This window comes from Capsicum annuum, chromosome 10 (genome assembly GCF_002878395.1).
Source record: "Capsicum annuum cultivar UCD-10X-F1 chromosome 10, UCD10Xv1.1, whole genome shotgun sequence".
Taxonomy (NCBI): Eukaryota; Viridiplantae; Streptophyta; class Magnoliopsida; order Solanales; family Solanaceae; genus Capsicum; species Capsicum annuum.
This window is the reverse complement of record NC_061120.1, coordinates 91,296,553-91,318,647: the sequence shown is the minus strand read 5'-3', so window position 1 is coordinate 91,318,647 and position 22,095 is coordinate 91,296,553. Positions and strand designations below refer to the sequence as shown.

The following is a 22,095-nucleotide window of genomic DNA, read 5'->3' as shown; positions in this document are numbered from 1 at the left end:
ATATATATATATATATATATATATATATACACTACAATATATATATTGTTATATACTAATTTATATACATAGATCAGCAGCTTTCATGGTAAGAAATCATAGTGAACAAGTAAGAGGAAAAGCTCGTATGGTAATAAATTACAAAAGATTAAATGACAATACTAAAACAGATGCTTACAAATTACCCGATAAAAGTGAGTTAATAAATAGAATTCAAAATAAAAAGGTTTATAGTAAATTTGACTGCAAGTCAGGATACTGGCAAGTCAAAACTAAGTTTTTAATTTAAATATTTAATTTAAAAAAATATATTATCCGGGCCGATTAACCGGCACGCCCGAACCGGGTTTAGTCCGGACCGGATTAACCGGGCCCAAATCCAAAAATAACTTAGTTTGAAATCCGGTACAGTTCGAAATCCAGTACCCTACAGCCCGTGGGCTGATCGTGCCGGATCATATTGGGCCGGGTTTACTTAGTGGACCGGGCTAGGCCGGATCAGCCCGGTCCGTTCAACAGGCTTTGGTCAACTATACGGAGGAAATATTTTGTGTCCATTTTATCCTTTTCTTAAATACTATTCATTACCTACAAAATTACCTATATGAAATCGTGCGTGGCCAATGTACTTTTCAAAATGTTAAGTAAATTTATTATATTCAGGGTTATATAATAAAAGCTACCCATATTAGTTATTAGTTTTATCGAGTATATGTCAAGTCAATATTACATACCTTTCACAAGCTAAGATATTTGACAAAGTGTAACAAAGATATGTGAGAAATAAGTTCAGTCGTACATACATTGTAGTGTAAGAATTTTTATGATATTATGTTCTTTTTATTTGTTGTACTATGTAATAACATGTTTTATTTTCAAAATGTACTAATAAATTAAATATGTTAAAAGAAGCTTATCTGTATACTAGATGTGGAAGCCCATGCAAGCACGGGCCCAATGATATTGCAAGAGAGATGTTGCATATTAAAAATATTAACATAACGTTTTCGTACATTAAACTGTGATTGTTATATCAAAGCGCAAAAACAAACACATGTTGGTGTGCCACGGTAAACAGTGGTTGTACATTGAAATGTCTATTATTGTCTACATCAAAAGACAAAAAGTTAGTTCAGGCAGTCTGCTAGACTGATGCTGGTATAGGGAAGCAAAGTGCATCTGTACATGCTATACCATCCGATGAAGTGGATAGTGCTAAGCAAAATGTGAAGAAAGGTTGTTATACAGTTACAGCTGCAAAAGAAGAAAGAATAAGTGATGCTTCAGTAACATGAGTAGTATGTATACAGTGACATATAACATATAACTAATATATATAATAATTAAATATGAAAGGGCAATTAATCATGTGAAATAGCAATCTAAAGAAAGGGTATTCAATATGTGAATAGCTACATGATTTAGGCATATGACATACCAAAAAAGTGGATGGGATGAACAAGCTACATGGTTTAGGCATATGACATACCAAAAAAGTGAATGGGATGAACATGTTATCTATTTGTGGAGGTGATGAGAAGGAACATAATCGTATAAAGTTAAATGAAGAAGTAATGCATACACCTTTTAATTCGTCTAGTCAGGTACGCATAACGTAAGAGAATCCATACACACTGTATCTCTATTGTAACTCTAGTACACAGAAAAATTAGGGCTAGCACATATAATTCCAATTATACAACACTATTTACTTCACATTAAAAAATAAAAATAAAATTTCTCTTTAATCATCACAAAAGGGGAATCGCATCCAAAAACTCAAAATTAAATTATAGTAATCCAGTTTTACCAGTATAATTGAAGTGTGAAGATCCATCGGAAAATGAGAATAGAGAATACAGCTGAAATATCAAAGTATTGTTACCTTCAATCTTTTTCCGTGGGTGTGGATGGTTCAATTTTCTGTCTCTTACCTGTTTGTTCTGTTTCAGTGAATGACGCAACTGCTAGCGCATCTGTTTTTTGGTCTGGAAATCTGAAAACTGACTTTTGTAATTGAAGTTTAAACAGTTTACGATCAAGTTGGCGATTTATACCGGCAATAGACTGTGATTGTTTCTAAGTGAAAAAGGTAGAAGATAGTACATTAAATAGGAGTTAGTGGTAAAATGAAATTGCAAGAGGAGTTTCGCTGTAGGTAATAGTATGTATTTTTATACCTGGACAACAACTTTGTCATATATTTGGTTGGCACTTAGGGACAGTATTCTTTCTGCTAATGCTTCTAACGCTGTTGCTGTAATTGTCCCACTGAAATCTGTGATGTCAATGTTGAAGTGGCACTTGAAAGGAAAGAGACAAAGCTGCAACATTAAAGTTTCATATAAGTAAGACATTCATCATTTTCTTCAAAGTTTGATTTTTTCTTTCCGCAATTCCATTAGATTACGGTGAATACGGGGCCGTAGTTTGATGGATAATTCCATTCTCTACACATATTTCGGTGAAGAGAGATTGATATTTTCTGCCCCTATCACTTCTTATCATTTTGATCTTTTCTCTAACTGATTTTCAACTTCAGTTTTGTATTGCCTAAATGCATCTATTGCTTCATCCTTACTATTTAGCAAGTAAACATAACAATATCTAGTGCAATCGTCAATAACAGTTATGAAATACTTTATCCCACCACGTGATGGTTTTGACTTCATATCACAAATATCAGTGTGTATTAAGTCTAAGGGATTGGAATTCCTTTTAACAGACTTATAAAGATTCTTTGCATACTTTGATTCTACACACGTTTGAAACTTTGATTTATTGTACTCAAAGTTTGGCAAAACTTTTAAGTTAATCAGTTTTCGTAATGTTTTGTAATTAACATGGCCTATACGTTCATGCCACAAATCATAAGACTCAAGCAAGTAAGAAGAAATTAAACTTTTATTGATTTCAATATTCATTACATTCATCTTATAAAGGCCCTCGTTGAGATAGCCTTTTCCTACATACACGTCTCCTTTGCTAATTATAATTTTTCCATAAACGGTTGCACATTTGAATCTGTTCTTGTCTAGAAGTGAAATAGAAATCAAGTTCCTACGTAACTCTAGAACATACAAGACATTGTTAAGTGTCAAGACCTTTCTTTAAGTCATTTTCAAGCACACTTTTCCTGTTCCTTCCACCTTAGCAGTAGCGGAGTTAGCCATGTAGATAATTTCTTCTACTTGAGCCGGAGCGAATGATGAAAACAACTCTTTGTTGGCACAAACATTGTGGGTGGTACCAAAATCCATCCACCATTTGCGAGGATTCTCCACCAAGTTGCATTTTGAAAGCATAGCACACAGATCATCACATTCTTTGTTGGACTCAATCATATTTGCTTGGTCCTTTTTCTTGCCTTTCTTAGGGTCACGACAATCCGTGGACTTGTGGCCAATCTTGCCATAGTTCAAGCACTTTTCCTTGAATTTCTTCTTGGGTTGATTGCTTCCTTGTTCAACTTTTTTCCTTTTCTTAGAATTGTTTTGGTCATCTTCTACAATATGTGCTCCATAAATTGTAGCATTCCCTTTTGACCTTCTCTCGGCAGCCTTATTATCCTCTTCAATACACAGTCGGACAATAAAATCTTCGACAGTCATCTCCTTATGTTTGTGCTTCAAGTAGTTTTTGAAGTCTTTCCACATATGTGGTAGCTTCTCAATGATCGCTGCTACTTGAAATGCATCATTCACAATCAAACCTACAAAACAGTTTATGTGAGTACTAAGAACATTTTTAATTTATTCAACAAAGGTATTTTTCAAAGATATACCTTCTCCTAGGAGATCATGGATGATTACTTGAAATTCCTGCACTTGAGAGACAATCGATTTGCTTTCTATCATTTTAAAGTCCAGGAACCTTGCAATAAAGAACTTCTTAATTCCCGCATCCTCTGTCTTATATTTTTGTTCTAGTACCCCCTACAATTCATTCGATGTCTTAGTTCCACTATAAACATTGTAGAGGTCATCTTGGAGACCACTCAATATATAATTCCTACAAAGAAAGTCCGATTGTTTCCAAGCCTCTATAATTATGAAGCATTCTTTATTCGAGGTTCTCTTGGACATCTTAGGAGCATCCTTACTAGTGAACCTTTGAAGACATAGTATTGTGAGGTAGAAGAACATCTTCTGCTGCCATCGCTTAAAGTCAATGCCAGCAAATATTTTGGGCTTCTCCGCAGGTGCCATTGGTAGCGGAGCATTTGCTCGACTTGTTGAGGCAATACTAGTTTCCCCCACAGTCGTAGCCGCATTTTGCATTTGACTTTCGTTAGTCATTTTTTCTGTTACCACGAGACAATAAAATTTAGTATTTTCAGAATACTACTTATAAAGTTAAGCAACTTTAAACTCTTCTTCTTGTTTCTAGTTACCGATGAAGTTTTTATGACTTCCAATCGTCAACCGAGTGATATTTAACTTGTGATGAAGATTTTATGTCTTCAAATCACCAGTTAAGTTTAAACGGAGTAGAAAGCTTAAAACTTTAATCTCCAAAAACAAGAAATACAGATTCTGAAAAGAAAAACTTTAGTGAAAAGAAAATTTCATCAAACAAGCAAAAACAAAAAAAAATTTCTTTCTTTTTCCAAACTTATTTCCTTAAGATTATAGCTTGTAGGGTACACACAATCTGTATTTTTGCAATACTACTTCAACACTAGTTCAAGTTTAATACAAGAAAACTAAGAAGTACAACAACACCCTCAACATAAGATCAAAATAATTTTTCAAAGAAGTGTGTTTTATTTTTTCAGAAATTAAGTTGAAACAGAAATGGCCAAGTCCTCCGAATTCACGGAGTGTCCTTAAGGAAATAATTCCCCTCAAGTACTCGAGGCTGTGGAATTTTTCTCCCAGGAAAAATGGCCAAACAAATCAACTATAGCGGTACCTCAAAACAATTGGAATCTATTCGAACTCACTCAACGATTTGATTGATCACACAGAATGTTTTGAAGACAAGAAGAGTTTATATATTCAGAAAATTTTTCATCCCTAAATCTGTGGATAAATGCAGGTTTATATAGCCATCAAGTGCCCCTTTCCAAAGGTGGCAATGGTTCATCTGAAAAGGTGTATCTTTGGAAGAGTCATGTCTGTTCATTCGAAATATTGTGTCTTTTTTCTGAATAGACACAACTATCTGAATAGTCACTCCTTTTCCAAAATAATATGTCTTTTTCTCAAAGGTTGTGTCCCTCCATTTTCCATTCACACCTTTTTCATACATATTGAACCCAACAAAAATAAGCTTCAGTAGTAGGGAAGTAATAAATTTGGCTTTGATAGAGTAATTTTTTCTTAAGAAATTAATTAGGTCTCTCAATCAATTGCTACAGAGATGGTGGCAAAATTCCTTCAAGATTTACAAAGCAAGAAATTCAAGTTTCAACAATTAACTACTTGAATTTTTCGCGGAATTGTATTTTGTATTGAGAAATAAGAGAAAGAAGACGATAATTATTTATACTGTTATAAATGTATTTATATTATAGTGAATGTCTATCAAGATCTAATAAGATCTAGTTGATATCTATCAGGATTTGATGTATTTGTCTTTTAGTGTGAAACTAGGGTCAAATTCCTCCTATAAATAGAAGGGCATCCTTTATTGTAAATCATCCATCAAGAGAATCCCTCAAGAGAAGAAATAAGAATCACTATCTTTATTCTCTCTACTCTTCTTCTTTATTCTTTGTTGTTTTATAACACGTTATCAGCACGAGTCTCTAATTTTTTAATTAAGTTTATACTACTACAATAGTACGTACATCTTGTGAGATTGATGAAGTTACTGAAGTTTTATCGTGGATCATGAACATCTAGTTATTAGCCAGGTATGGACTTACGTGATGTATAAGATTAATGGACTACCATGATGATGATGTTGGGTTTAAGTCCCATCAATTTATAGCCGAAGATTCTTTTTTATATGGATAAGATATTGAGTTTGAATCTCAATATACCATACTGATGATATTATGATGGCTAAGGCAAAATAATGGGTATTTGGTGAAAAGTCATGAAATTCAATCCATTGAATATGCTCCATTCCATGAAGTGAATGTGGTAACAATATATGATAAGTCTGAAATATGACAACTTACTTTATTTTTGAGGTGTATGTGGTAACAGTGCATAATATGTCTGAAAGAAGAGAAGTGATTGAATGCACGAATATACGCGTGGAGGGACAATATGAAAATGATTATCAAAAGTGATGATATTTTTACACGCATATTATGATCATAAGATATGTTAGAGAAAAAAATTTCTACATCATATGTATGCCTCAATTTGATTTTGTAGTAGCTATCATAATTTGATATGCTTAAAACATGATGATATTCCATTCCTAGGGAATGAGAAGCTTATTAATACAAATATGCACTTGAGTGTGATGGTATCATAATGCACCTCCGAATGAGGCAGAATAACTGAAATTTCAAACGTGTGTAGAATCAAAGTAAAACATATTAGATTAAAAGTTTATAAGTTGACATGAACGATTGCGATATCCCGAAGATGTACATACTGAGTATTGAATGTATATTGAAGAATTAGAAAATTCTTCATGAACTTTAATATTGCTTGTTCTCATGATAAGTTGGTTGGACCAACTAATTTTGGGATTGGATCCCTCAAAATCTGAAAAGGATAAAAGGTGAATAAGGGCCCGTTCACCTATCATGTGATATGTTGAAAAGATGTATCAATAAGATGATCACATGTACATTCATGGTCAACCTACGTTTGACATTCATAAAGTTACTTGTTTAATATAAATTTAGCATAATTTTCAGATTATGTAATCAAGATAATTCATCTTGATGATGATGGTTTAGCGTTGAATATCTTCCATAAATAGTTGAACCATTACTAATGAGAACAGAGTTTCATGTATTGGTATGAAATATGATATATTGCATACAATAGTACTTGTATGCATTAGACCAATATATTATGATTATTTCTTCCCTCTCAATTGGTTCAAGGTCAGGAATCAACTATTCCATCTAATAGTTTTGATATGCGGTATACGATTAATAGATATACCATGATGCACAAAGATGAATTCCTCAAAGAAGATGGAGGATGTATGTTGGTTTTCCTAACATAAGGGAAAGATTATAAGCAGTTATGAAATATGTTAGGAATTATCATCAGATCCTTATTCAAAAGATAATTCAAGTCAAATGCCGAAAGCATCTCATATTTAGCTGCAAGTGCTCCTATTTTGTATCCTTAGAGGATAAAGTCTATGCATACGTGAAACATGATAGACCAATCAGTTACAAATGAAATAATCCTTGAAAAGGATAAAGAGCAAATAATAATAAGAAGAAGGCAATGTGCTCTTAAAGAGCCTACGACATAACACTTCATGAAACCTTATGAGAGGTTTAGGTACCTGAAAATAATGAAGTGATGAGATCTCAAAATGTTATGTCGCATTGTGAACCGATACAAAATAAGAAATAGTCGACGATATCTTTGATACAATATTGGCGCAATATTGTAAAAGATTATGAGGATCTGAATTCTACGTTAATTTAAGCATGCCGACGTAGAAACATTTATCAAGTGACATAAAAGGATGCATCTTGATAAGTATTAAACTTATTTGATTTGCAGTCTAGATATTTGAAGATGTCACTCATGAAATGTTGAATATTGTCACTTGACAAAATTTATATGAAAACTTCTTTAAGGATTCAAAATATAAAAGTTTCTGGGAAACTTATTGATAATCCTTCTATTGTATAAGCTTATAGCTTGAAAATTATTCAAACTCTTGGAGAGTTTTCAAAAGCAATAAGATTATTTGCTGAAATGAGAAATATACCAATTTGGATTGGTTATGAAGTACCATATCTTAGTAGAATTAGTGCACTCATGTATCTTGTAAAATACTACAAGACCCAATATAGCCTTTCGCTCAATTTGTTCGCAAGGTATATTTCTACTCCTACTAGGAGGCATCGAACTAGGATAAGATACATGAGTTTATTTTTATTCTAAAGATTGCAGTCCCGATCTTACTGGTCACACTGATGTTGGGTACTCATCTAACCCGCATAAATCTCGGTCTCAAACATACAATGTGTTCATATGTGGTGGTACTACAATATCTTGGAGATATACAAAGCAGTCTATCGTATCCACTTCATCGAATCATGCTGAGATAATAACTATTCATGAAGTAAGCCGAGAATGTGTATGGTTGAGGTCTATGATACATCTCATTCGAGAAAAATGTGATGTGAAATATGATAATCTACCCATAATTTTATACGGAGATAATGCATCATACATAGCACATCTTAATGGAGGATTCATAAAAGGAGATAGAACGAAGCACACTTCATCAAAGCTTTTCTACATACATGAGCTACAAAAGAATGGTGATATCAACGTGTAACAGATTCGTTCAAGTGAAAATGTGGCTGATTTATTCACCAAGTGTTCTCCAATTACAACTTTTAAGAAGATGGTGCACAAGATCGGGATGCAAAGACTCAAGGATGTTCTCATTAGGGGAAGTTAATACGCGTTGTACTCTTTTTCCCTTACTAGACATTCAAGAGGGAGTGTTATAAATGTATTTACATTATAGTGAATGTCTATCGAAATCTAATAAGATCTAGTTGATATCTATCAGGATTTGATGTATTTGTCTTTTAATGTGAAACTAGGGTCAAATTCCCCCTATAAATAGGACTTCCTTCATTGTAAATCATCCATCAAGAGAATCCCTCAAGAGAAGAAATAAGAATCACTATCTCTATTATCTCTACGCTTTTTCTTTATTCTTTCTTATTTTATAACATATACTATGTTATTTTGGCTCGTAGGAGATACGATGATTATAATTATTTTAGAAGTCTGTTGCAAATAAATAGATACCTTTTCAAATATCAAATAAAAAAATTTGGGTACCATAGAGTCCTCGTCACACCAGCCATCGCACCCAAATTGGGTGCCACATGGACCATGGCGGCGCGTTGGTCACCATGCTCATTTATAGTGGAGGAGTCAAAATTTTCATTGAGTGGGTTCAGAAGTATATATACGAACTAGTCGAAGGGGTTCAACATCTACTATATATGCATAAAAAATATTTTTAACCATGTAAAAATAGTATAGAAACGATATAAATTTTTGTCGAATGGGGTTCGGATGAACCACTGGAGCAAAGGTGGCTCTGCCATTGCCGATTTGGGTATTGTATTGGCCATGAAGCACTGGCCACAACGCCTGTTTGGTGCTATGATTTGTGTGATATACCAGTCTTCTCCTCGCTCTAAAATAATTCATTCATATACCCTCCCATCAATACTAATTTACGCATATAGTAGCTAGGTGCAATTTAATTTAAACCTATTACTTGTATAAAATCTCAAGAACTTGTCAAATTGAAGGTTTATTATATTAAATCACAATTCCTTTACGACAAGATGAAAAAGCTTTATTCATATACTGTGAAAATGCGGGTTTAAGGCAAGTAATTAGATTGGACCAAACGTCTTTTCTTTTATGGCCAAGGGCAAAAAAGTTAATGAACTAAATATTAAACTTAAGCAAAGAATAAAAAATCTCAATGGTAGAACGTAAGAACTAAAGCAAGAAAGAAAGAGATTTGAGAATTCTTAGCACTTAATCAGTGAAATATGTCTTATGAGTGAAAATTAGATGCACTTCTTATCACTTGCAAGAGTTTTGTAGGTCAAAAACCTACAAATGCTAACGTAAAAGGCCTATTTTACCACCTAAAAAAAAATGCACAATCCTTTCTCTTTTCCTTTTTTTTTAGTTTCCATCCGGTGTCCGGTTTAATCAGTGAAATATGTCTTATCAGTGAAAATTAGATGCACTTCTTATCACTTGCAAGAGTTTAGTTGTAGGTCAAAAACCTACAGTTGCTAACGTAAAAGGCCTATTTTACCGCCTAAAAAAAATGCTATTTTGACAATACTTTTTTTTTGGTTTCTCATTCGATATTTGGTACCCCGCATTGGAGCTCGACCATTTCAGATTCGCGCCGCGTAGGGCCCCATTCGATGGGAAGCGCTCCCTGACAGAGTTTTTTCCATACCCAGGATTGAACCCTCGACCTCTGATTAAGGGTGAAACAGCTTCATCCACTGCACCACAACCCATGTTGGTTCCTTTCTCTTTTCTGGTGATCTATCACTAGGTTTATCCTAAGGAAAATTTTAATATGGGTGAGACTCACCCAATAATAATTGTGTAAGGTCTTCTAGCTTTTTGACATGTATTTTTGTGTAACCCATTATGTTCCCTCCTCCTTATTTTCTCATATTTTCTTTCATTTTCTAACATTACCTTTTTTTTTTTTTTAATATTTCAATCTTTCTCTCTAACTTATATTTTTATCTCTTTTTTTAAGGGATGTTTAGCCATAAAAAATGTAAATATTTTTTAAGAAAATTATTTGAGAATAAATAGTAATATTTACAAATTAAAGTTGTGTTTGATTATAAATATAAATTGAAGGTGTTTTTGAATTTTTTGGAATAATTTAGAGTAAAAATAATTTTTGATATTTTTCAAATTTCAATTTTAAAAAAAAACATTTTCAAAAAATCATATATGAAAAAAATGAGGATTTTCATTAAGAGAGCTAAAAAAAAAATGTATGCTTGAAAATTGAATTTAAAATTTTAAAGTGAATTTTGAACCTCCTAAACTATTGATCCTACTCTAATCTATTGTTTAGGGGATTGTAAAAAAAAAAACTAAATAGCTAGACATCAATTCTTCAATATATGCAACAACTAGACGGGCCTAGCCATAGTACAAAATTTATATGTTAGTTGTGATTAATTAGGAGTTGTTAAATTCAAAAAAGTGAACAAAAATGAAAAAGTTGAAAAAAAAGAAGAGAAATATGAAAAAGAGTGTCTTGCCAAACTTTGTAGTTATATAGTTTTTTTTATAATTCCCCGAATAGTCTATTATGAGTATGATCAGTGATTTAGGAAGTTCAAAATTTACTTTAAAGTTCTAAATTTAAATCTCAAGTATACATTCCTTTTTATTATTTTTTGAATTCTCTAAGGGGTTGGTCGTTTGGTACGCCGAATGAGATAAGTAAGAACAGCCAAGGAGGAATATTTAATGAAATTATTTTATTCCTCCTAAAATTATATTAAATGTGGGGATAAAAAACATACCGCTAAAATTATATATTTGTGGGGGGGGGGTTTTAACCCCCGCTATTCATAAAAAAAAAATAGCGCCTAAATTGTTTCCCTCTTTTTTTCAATTGCCCTCCCCTCCGCCCTCTCCGAAAAAAAAAAATAGCACCTAAACACATCAAAATATTTTCCCCGAAGTCTCTCTCGGTGTATGTGTGTCACTGCTGCCCATCAAAATATCTCTCAATGTATTTTTTCCCAAAACACATCAATTGATTTTTTCCCAAAACCAATTGACTCCGGCCGGTGATTGCTACATCTCCGTCGATCATTGCTACTCCGGCTTCTCCGATCAGCCATTGCTACTCCCGCCAGGTAAATGCTACCCTCTTTAACCTCATTTTTTTTTGTTTTTGTGTGGGGTTTTGTTCAGATCTACTCAACAAATGAACTAGCTTTATGTTTGTTTTCACCTTAGCGATATGTAAAATTTTCTATTTTATGCAAAACGTGGTTACTATTACTGGATTTCCTATTCAGTTGATAATTTCTATTTGAAGGTTCATGTGTACTGTTAATTCCTCCTAAAAACTTGAAGGAGTTCTCCAAATTGAGGTATTTTTTCTAAATTTTATTATCTGTTTATATTTGTTCAGCTCGACTTTTGTTCTATCAATTTTGGTATCAGAATTGTTTGCTTCTTCGGTTACTATTTGTTTGGCATTGTTAGATTGAACTGTCACTTTTTTATACTATTATTTTTAAAGGTTCTCTAGTAGTGTTTTATTTTTTTGTGTGTGTCGCTGGTAGCAGATCTGATGTTGGGCCTACTGCAGGATTGCCCCGACCAGTTCCTTCTTGTGACGAATCTATTGTTGAAATGTGGCTAATACTATTTTTATGTATCTGATCATATGCATCCTTTCCCAATCTTTATTTTTTATAATAAATAAAGTCTCAATCTTAATTTTAATCTTCATTTTTACCTTTAGTTTCTCTATTTTAAATTTTCTACTACATTCCCTGAATTTGAATCACCAGAAACCTTTTGGTTTTCAGATGCATGTCATTTTAAATATTTATATTTGTTATTTTTATATATCCAAATGAAAGCTTCTATGAGGCCGACCGTTAACTCTTTCTTCCAGTGCCAGTTCACGGTACTAATATGCTTTTACCAGGTATTATGAAAAGTTTTCACTGATTGCTTTAACTTTTAACATGGCAAGTGTGCAGGAGGCTATTCCTCACTTGTGTTTGTAAGATGTAGCACTTCCTTTGAGATGTGATTGCCATTAAATTAGGAAAATGGGCACGACATCTTTAATTATTGTTTGTAAGTGCTGGTCTTCCTTTCTTAGTTTGGTGATATCATTTCCAGGTTAAAATAGTGAAGATTACGCAAAGAGTAACTAGTACCTATTTTTCCAGAATATTTGTTCACAAGGTATGTTAGAAATACTTGTTAGGTAAATTCAAAACTATACTCCTGGGATTGCATATCATCTGAACTTAACATTTTTTATAATACCAAGGCAGGGGAAAAAGATATTATTAGTGTGGAAAGTAATTAATGAAGGAAACTTGGAAAGTACTAACACAGAAATAAATACTCTTGATAAAAGAGAAGACGAAAATATAATACCTAAAACAACAGAAATAAGAAAACCTATATATTATAAGAGCAAGTTTAAAAAAATAATGAATATGACAAATGGACACCAAAACAAATAGTTAATAAAAATTATAACTTTTTAGACCTAGACTGTGTAATAGATACAAAAAAAATAATACAATTATGGATAGGATATATGACAAAACAATTATTAGATAATAATATAAACATAACAGATGCACCAGAATATATAGAAAGAACACTAATAGGATCAGTAAAACTATGGTTTTCAAATTTAACTGAAAATAGTAAGAAAGTATTAAGAACTAATAAACCTATAGAAGGAACATCATCAACAACAACTAAACTAACACCTATAGAATTATTAAAAAAATACGAAACAACTATAAAAGATGAATTTGGTAGGATGACAACAATAGAAGAAGAACAAGATGAAGAAAAAGATACAAATAGGAATTTAATGTTAAAATTAGCAATATGTAATATGTGTTATATAGATGAATATACTTGCGCATTTAAAGAATATTATTATAAAGGAGCATATAGTATAGAAGAAAGTAAGGAAATAAGAAAATTATATTTTAATAAATTACCCGAACCATTTAGTTCAAAGATAATAAAAAGTTGGGAAGAAGCAAAAATAGTAGATACGTTAGGAGCAAGAATAAAATTTTTATAACAATGGTATAGAAACTTATGTGAAAAATATAGAGAAGAATTAAAAATGGAAAAAACATTAATAAGAAATTTAGCATGTTGCAAAAATAAAATAACACCCCAATTTGGATGTGAAGAAAGATATTATAAGAAAAGAAAAAGACATAAGAAATATAAGAAATATAAAAAATCAAAATATAAATATAAGAAATCGAGAAAAAAATATTATGTAAAAAATTATAAATACAAAAGACCATATAGAAAGAAGAAATCTATAAAAGAATGTACTTGTTATAATTGTGGAAAGATAGACCATTTAGCTAGAGATTGTAAATTACCTAAAAATCCGAAAAATAAACAAATATCAGAAATAAAAATAGATAATACAGAATATATGCAGATAGATTATATAGATTATGAATTAGAAAGTGAGGATAGTATATATGAAATTTCAGAAAACGAAACAGATACTGAAATAGATAGTGAAATAGATGAATCAAATGACTGAAGAAGATATAAAAATAATAACAAAGGAAGAATATTTAAATGATGAAGAAACGGAACAAAAAATAATATTTGACAGTAACATATTTGATGAAATAAAAGAAAAAGAATTAGATTTAAGTGTAGAAAAAATATTTAAAATATCAACAATAAAAAATATTTTTACCAGGAAAAAGGATGAATATTATGTAGTATGCCAAAAAGAACATGTAATAGACTGTAGATATGCAAAAGGCAAAGCTAGTATACCACTAGTAACAAAAAGAATAATTAATAAAGAGATAAATGATATAAAAAGTAAAGGAGATCCAATAAAATACGTACACCTTGGAGGTACAGAGATATTAATAAAAGCATGTTTTAGAGAAGGAATAGATACACCAATAGAATTATATTTAGCAGATGATAGAATTATAAAACCTATAGAAAAAAGTATAATAACTGCCGTAAAAAGAAATTTAATATATCAAAAATTTAAATTTATAATAAGTGCAAATTATTCAGTAGCAGTAACAGATAAAAATATAGATAAATCACTAGTATTATATTGGAAAATATCAGGAATAGAATTAACCCCAGGAAGTAAAATATTTACAGCAAGATGCAAAAATCTATATGTATTAACAACAAAACATAAAATAACGGGAAAAAATAAGATTAACAAAATATGAATAGAAAACCCATTCGAACAAATTGTAAAAATAATAGATTATAATGATTATAGCTATAGAGACATATATATAGAAGAAAATTTAGAAATAGTAAATGATAGAATAAGTACAACGAAAAGAATAACTGATGAAAAACCAGAATCATCAAGCTCATAAAAATGAACAAGTTATGAAATAAATTCAATAAGTAATTTAAACCAATATTACATAACAGGAAAAATAAATGAAAAAGAATATCTAATACTTTTGGATACAGGACAAGAAGAAAATTATGTAGCAAAATATCTAGTAAAAAATGAAGAAATAAAAACTGACAATGATATGTGCCCAGTTCTACCAAGAAGTTTAATAAATAGTAAAAATATAGCAGAAAAAGAAATAATAATAGGAGTTAGAAAAATAAAAATAGAATTCGAAGTAAAGGAAGAAATGCAAAAAACAGATATAATATTAGGAATAAAATGGCTAGAACAAGTAGAACCATATAATATAGAACATACACAATTAACCTTAACATATAACAAAGAGAAGTTATTCTTAAGAAGAGCCTTAACATAAAATGAAAATATATGTATTAATGAAGATAGTAGTAGAAGGATATTACAGTAGATATCATACGCCTATGATAGATACATGAGCAGAAACTAATTTATGTAGATATAATTGCTTACCAGAAAGTAAATGGGATAAATTAAAAACACCAATAATAGTTAAAGGATTTAATAATGAAGGAAGCTTAATTACTTATAAAGTTAGGAATGTAAAAATACAAGTATAGGATAAGATATTAACAATAGAAGAAATTTATAATTATGAACTAACATCAAAAGATATACTTTTAGGAATGCCATTCTTAGATAAATTATACCCACATATAATAACTAGAACAGACTGGTGGTTTACAACACCATGTAAACAGAAAGTAAGAGCAAAAAGAGTTAATAATAAAATAAGAAAGAAAACTGATTGGATAAAAGGAAGTGAAAAAATTACACAAAAGTTAGAAAATATAAAAAATACTGAAGATACAATAGAACTAGTAGTATTTTCGATAAATAAAACAGAAATAACTATATTTTCAATAAATAAAATAGAAATAATTAAGAAAAAATTAAAACAATTATATAGTGAAGATCCATTAAAAGGATGGGAAAAACATAAAACTACTATAAAAATTGAATTAATAGATAAAAATAACATAATAACCCAGAAACCATTAACATATAATTTTGACGATTTAAAAGAATTTAAAATGCATATAGATGAATTATTAGAAAAACAATATATACAAAAAAGTAATAGTAAACATAATAGTTCAGCATTTATAATAAATAAACATAGTGAACAAAAAAGAGGAAAAAGTAGGATGGTTATTGACTATAGAAATTTAAATGCAAAAACTATAACATATAATTATCCAATACCAAATAAGATATTAAAAATAAGACAAATACAATGATATAATTATTTTAGCAAATTCGATTGTAAATCAGGATTTTACCATTTAAAGTTAGAAGAAGAATCTAAAGAATTAACCGCATTTACGGTACCACAAGGATTTTATGAATGGAACGTATTACCATTTGGATATAAAAATGCACCAGGTAGATATCAACATTTTATGGATAGTTATTTTAAACAATTATCTAATTGTATAGTATATATAGATGATATATTATTATATACAAAAATCAAAGAAGAACATTTAAAATTATTAGAACAGTTTACAAATATAATAGAAAAATCGGGAATAAGTCTAAGCGAAAAGAAAACTGAAATTATGAAAAACCAGATAGAATTTGTAGGAATACAAATAGATAAAAGTGGAGTAAAAATGCAACAGCATATAGTACAAAAAATAATAAATTCGAAAGAAGAATTAGATACAAAAAAGAAATTACAATCATTTTTAGGATTAGTAAACCAAGTAAGAGAATATATTCCAAAATTAGCAGAAACTTTAAAACTACTACAGAAAAAATTAAAAAAGGATATAGAATATAACTACAATGAAGAAGATAAAAAATAAGTTAAAAAAATAAAATTACTTTGTAAAGAATTACCAAAATTACAATTTCCAGATGAAAATAGAAAATTTATATACATAGTAGAAGCAGATGCTAGTGAATATAGTTATGGAGGAGTACTTAAATATCGATATGAAGCAGAAAAAATAGAACACCATTGTAAATACTACTCAGGTACGTTCAATGAGACAGAAATAAAATGGAAAATAAATAGGAAAGAATTATGTTCATTATATAAATGTTTGTTAGCATTTGAGCCATATATTGTGTATAACAAATTTATTGTACGAACAGATAATACACAGGTACGCTGGTGGTTAACAAAGAAAATACAAAATTCAGTTACAACAAAAGAGATTCGGAGACTAGTCTTGAATATATTAAATTTCACATTTACAATTGAAGTGATCAGTACTAACAAAAATGTTATTGCAGATTACATATCAAGACAAAGCTACACAGACTGAAATAATAGAAGAAGATACTCTAGAAAAAATACTTAGCACCCTAACTACGCTTTCAATGAAAGTGGACAGTATGGGTAATGAGATAGAAAAACTAAAGACTAATGAAGATAAACTGAAGTCTATAGCTACAAATTAGCTAACTCAGTAGTGTGCGGAGCTATGTCGATCGGAAGACATTAAAGTTCCAGAGCTAGAAGGAGACGTTGGGACACTCCATAAAACCCATAACATTTATCAATCTACTTCTGCAGGTACAAGCAAAGGAGTTAGTCGACCAAGATACCAGAACATGAATATGAATAAAATATTTGAAAAATCATTTACACCAAAAACACAAAAAGACCACTTGTTCATACCCTCACAAGTTACCACATACCAAGATAGTCTAAACCAAGATAAAAAAGTTTACTACACAGCCCAGAAATACATAGAAAATATCTACAGAGTACAAATTTTTCTAAACCTTAACCCCAAAGGTACAAACATCAGAGAACCAAACACCAACTATATAACCCAAAAATTACAAGGATATAACAAACTAATTGCACTACTCAAAACTAACCCAAGCCTAGTAAGAACTTGTTTTGACTATGGACTATTAAACACCATATACACCCAAGACGGAGAAGAATTAACAGCTATGGAAGAATTACACAAGATATTCACCACCTACAAAATGATAACGAAAGGAAATCTATTTTACATAAAGTGTTAAACTGCACCAGCAGAGATATTATATGACGAAATAAAATCAGTTATACAAGTTGTAAAAATAGGACTAACCAGAGATATGATCATACCAGAAGATATTACACAGCAACCGGAGATACCCAGAATTAAGATACCCGATTTCTACGCAAATAAATGACTTATTGGACTAGCTACGATTATCCAAGAACTAGCAAATAATTATACTAATGGAAACCCAATATGGAGCTATTATTCGAGAGATCAGCAAATGATTTACTCAAATTCAAAAGAGCTACGACAAGCAGATATGGAAGATGTCAGACAATGGATAATGACATTACTCAACCCAGAAAAATAATCTACCACAAGAGCAATTAAAAAAGGATTTATTTCAGACGGACTACTGACAAGATATTGTAAAATAATTGGACACAAATATCCAGATCACCAATGTTCTAGATGTAACGGAGAAGATAACATTATTCCAGAAGTACATCTAGAATAAAAATCAAGAAGACAAAATGCCAGCTGGAAAGATAAGATAAGAAGTAATAATGGAGATATAGCAGATACGACAACATCAACGGAGACAAGATATTGAATTCATTGTATAGATTTTTAGTCTTTACGAATTGTAATTATTGCCTATGTAGACTTTTCTAGACTTGTAGAAATTTTTAAGGCTATAAAGACTTTAGACTTTTTAGGGTACTAGCCTAGGTACTAGCCTTTTTGACTTATAGGTTAGCATTTAAAAAACGTGTAAAGATGCTTGTAAAGTTTTTTCGTTCTATAAATAAAGGAAACTGAAGGCATTGCAAAGCAAACCTTCATGTGTTGAAGCAATACTCTCTCCAATTCAAATATTTTGCTCAGTTAATTAAAAAACAGACATATTTCAATGGAAAAAGCTATGGAGGAACAAACTTCAGAAATATCGAAACTACCCGAACAGGTATATTTATTTATGATTATGAATAGCTAAATTCATAATTTCCAACAATCATGATATGATAAAATAAATTTATATTAGTTACTTTATAGTAGAATTATTCGAAGAATAATATGTTAAGAAGTTTATTAGCAAAGTGGAAATGGAGAAAAATCCCTAAGAACTATGCCATCCTAAAGGTGAAACCAATGAGGCAAGAAACCGTAGCGGGAAGTAACCAGAGTAGAGGCGCTGTTTAAGGGAAAAAGTATCTAAATTACCATGCTAATAGTGATCGAAGAACATGTTATTTAAGAATAATCTAGTATATAGTAATCCAAGATGACCATATTTTGTTATGTACATGGTTGAAGAGAATATTTTGAAAAAAGCAATTTTATGAAAATGAATAATTATTTATCTGATGTGATGGTAGATAAATTTAAAATACTTATTTTGTATGCACTTAAAGATATAAAAGTAGCAGATATAAGAAAAGTCATATTAGAAAAAGCATTTGGTGAATATTATATGACTAGAGTAAATTATATACCATACCTACCTAACTACTCTTACAAATACCTATCATGACAAATTACATAAAGTTTTTAGAAAAAGATATGAAAAACATACAATTACTAGGAAAACAGATAAAAATAAATATAAACAAATACATGGAAAATAAAGATATAAAATATATAGAATTTCTTAATAAAAGTATGCAAGAGCTACTAAGACTAAAACAAACAATTACAAAATATTATAATAAAATCAATCTTAAAAGATAGATCATCTAGATTATCTTAAAGTTTTAATCTTATATATACTTAAAGATATAAAAATTATAGACATTAAGAAAATAATATTAGAAAAAGTAATAGACTATGAAATTGAAACCATAAATTGGATAGAACAGTTATACCAAGAAATTTACCCAAAAGGATATTATTCAGACTAAGAGATGTTAGAATATATTAGAAAAACTAGAGAAAATCAAGATAATCTAAATAAAGAAATTAATTATAAAAACCGAATTAGAAAAATAATGGAGAATCTAAAAGAAAAATTAATATGGATAGAAGAAACCTTAGAAAATTTAGAAAAAAGTACATGTGATAGTTTATATAATTTAAAAAACTCACTACGAGAAGAACAACACAAGATAATAAATAACATTGAAAATCTAGAATTAGATATACATTACAGTACAGTTAGGATAAATTATTATATAGAAATTTGTAACTCTGCAATTACTACAGGATAAAATAATAAACCAAACAAATTAATGAATATATCTTATAAAAAGAATAAATCATTAAAAGATATTAAAACAAAATTTAAGAAATATCCACGCTCAAAGAAAAATAGATTCATTAGATATATAATAAATCTATTTCATAAGTGAGTTAATCGCCTATACCCGCACCCCCCCTCCAAATGGTATCAGAGCTTAGTCTATTAAAAAGTACAACAGTGAGATATATGTTAGATATGTTAGAATTTCAGTTTTTGTTTCTTCATTTTTTACTAGATATTTCGCTATATAATTTTCTTCTTGTCCTGTATTCAAAAGTATTAGATATTCTTTTTCATTTATTTTTCCTGTTATGTAATATTGGTTTAAATTACTTATTGAATTTATTTCATAACTTGTTCTTTTTGATGAGCTTGATGATTTTGGTTTTTCATCAGCTATTCTTTTCGTTGTACTTATTCTATCATTTACTATTTCTAAATTTTCTTCTATATCTATGTCTCTATAGTTATAATAATCTGGTATATAGTAATCTAAGATGACCGTATTTTGTTATGTACATGGTTGAAGGGAATATTTTGAAAAAAGCAATTTTATGAAAATGAATAATTATTTATCTGATGTGATGGTAGATAAATTTAAAATACTTATTTTATATGCACTTAAAGATATAAAAGTAGTAGATATAAGAAAAATCATATTAGAAAAAGTATTTGGTGAATATTACATTTGCTGCATATTTTCAGTTTTGCTGGTGGTTGTTAGTACTCTGGTGCAATCTATATGTTTGTCATGTAAACAAAAAATTAGGATCATTGTTTGAACTATCAAAGTCAATAGGATACATCTCTTATTTCAGTATGTGCTTCTGTCATTAGAAGTTTAATCTAACATTGTGGTTACTATCAGAGTAGGTGGTAATAAAAAATTACTAAGCGTGTGTTGGTTTGACTACTCATTCGTCTTCAGATTTGAAATATTTTTTTTGAGTTTGAGCTTGCGTTGATATCATCTCAACTCATTTGGATCCTGAATTAGGCTAGGAAATTAGAGAACATGATGTTTGCATTAATTTGAAAGCAGTAAGAATACCAGACTATTGTAGAAAATAGTGTAGAAAATCAACAAAATGAATCAGTAACAGTAGAATTATTGGTCATTTGGTGGCCTTTAAACACATGTATAAGCAAGCTTAAGAGATTGAACCAAAACAACGATATAAACTTAATCCTTGGCTATGTTGTTTTATGTTGAATGGTATTATCTGTATGTTGAATGGTACTCAGGTTCCTAGTTTAATACTACCTGTATGTTGAATAGTACTACCGATATGTTGAATGGTACTCAGGTTCCTAGTTTAATACTACCTGTGTGTTGAATGGTACTCAGGTTCCTAGTTTGATCAACTGATTGAGTAGTTTGAAACTGTAGCGTGGAGTAGTTGTTGATTGATCTATTTACATTTATCATGATGTTTTTAGTTGAACGTAGATATAAATGTTTTATAATAAGGACTGAAAGTTTATCTGATTGGTTTTTATACTTTGCATTTTTATGTAGCCAAGTAATGCGGTTAGTGGACCCATTTCACCCATGGATGCAAGAAGACCACGTGATGATAGTGATCCTCATGACAGTCGTTGATTTCGTTGAAAATTATCTTGAATATTCAATTATGATGATGTAATTATGTGGTTGGAGTGAATCTTAGAATATTAAAGATTTTGTGTTTAAATTTTATTTTGGAGTTTGAAGATATAGTTAATGTTAAAATTTGGAGTTTGAAATTGTTAATGTTGAATATTTAATTTTTAAGTTTAATGCTCAATGTATTTTCGACATGCTTGTCAATTACAATGTTTAATTAGTCATGTTGTGTTAGTGATATATGAATTGAACAAATAATGAATTGTAGGTTGTCTAAAAGGAACAATTAAATTTGAGCTAAAATTAGAATCTATAATTAGTTATTAAAATTGATGGGCTTCACTAATATTTTGAAAAAAAGAAAAATTATGGAGGTTTTAAACCGCTGCAATTGTTAAATAAAAATTTATTATAAAAAAGATAAA

At 30.1% G+C, this 22,095-nt stretch overlaps 1 long non-coding RNA gene across 1 annotated transcript; it reads left to right on the top strand.

Annotated features, from left to right (window-relative positions):
- The first annotated feature begins 11,143 nt into the window (after positions 1-11,143).
- LOC107844792 lies at positions 11,144-21,874 on the top strand. The gene is made up of 3 exons (XR_007045571.1): positions 11,144-11,560; positions 11,746-11,800; positions 21,584-21,874. It is a non-coding gene; the product is annotated as an uncharacterized LOC107844792 (long non-coding RNA).
- Positions 21,875-22,095: the final 221 nt, after the last annotated feature.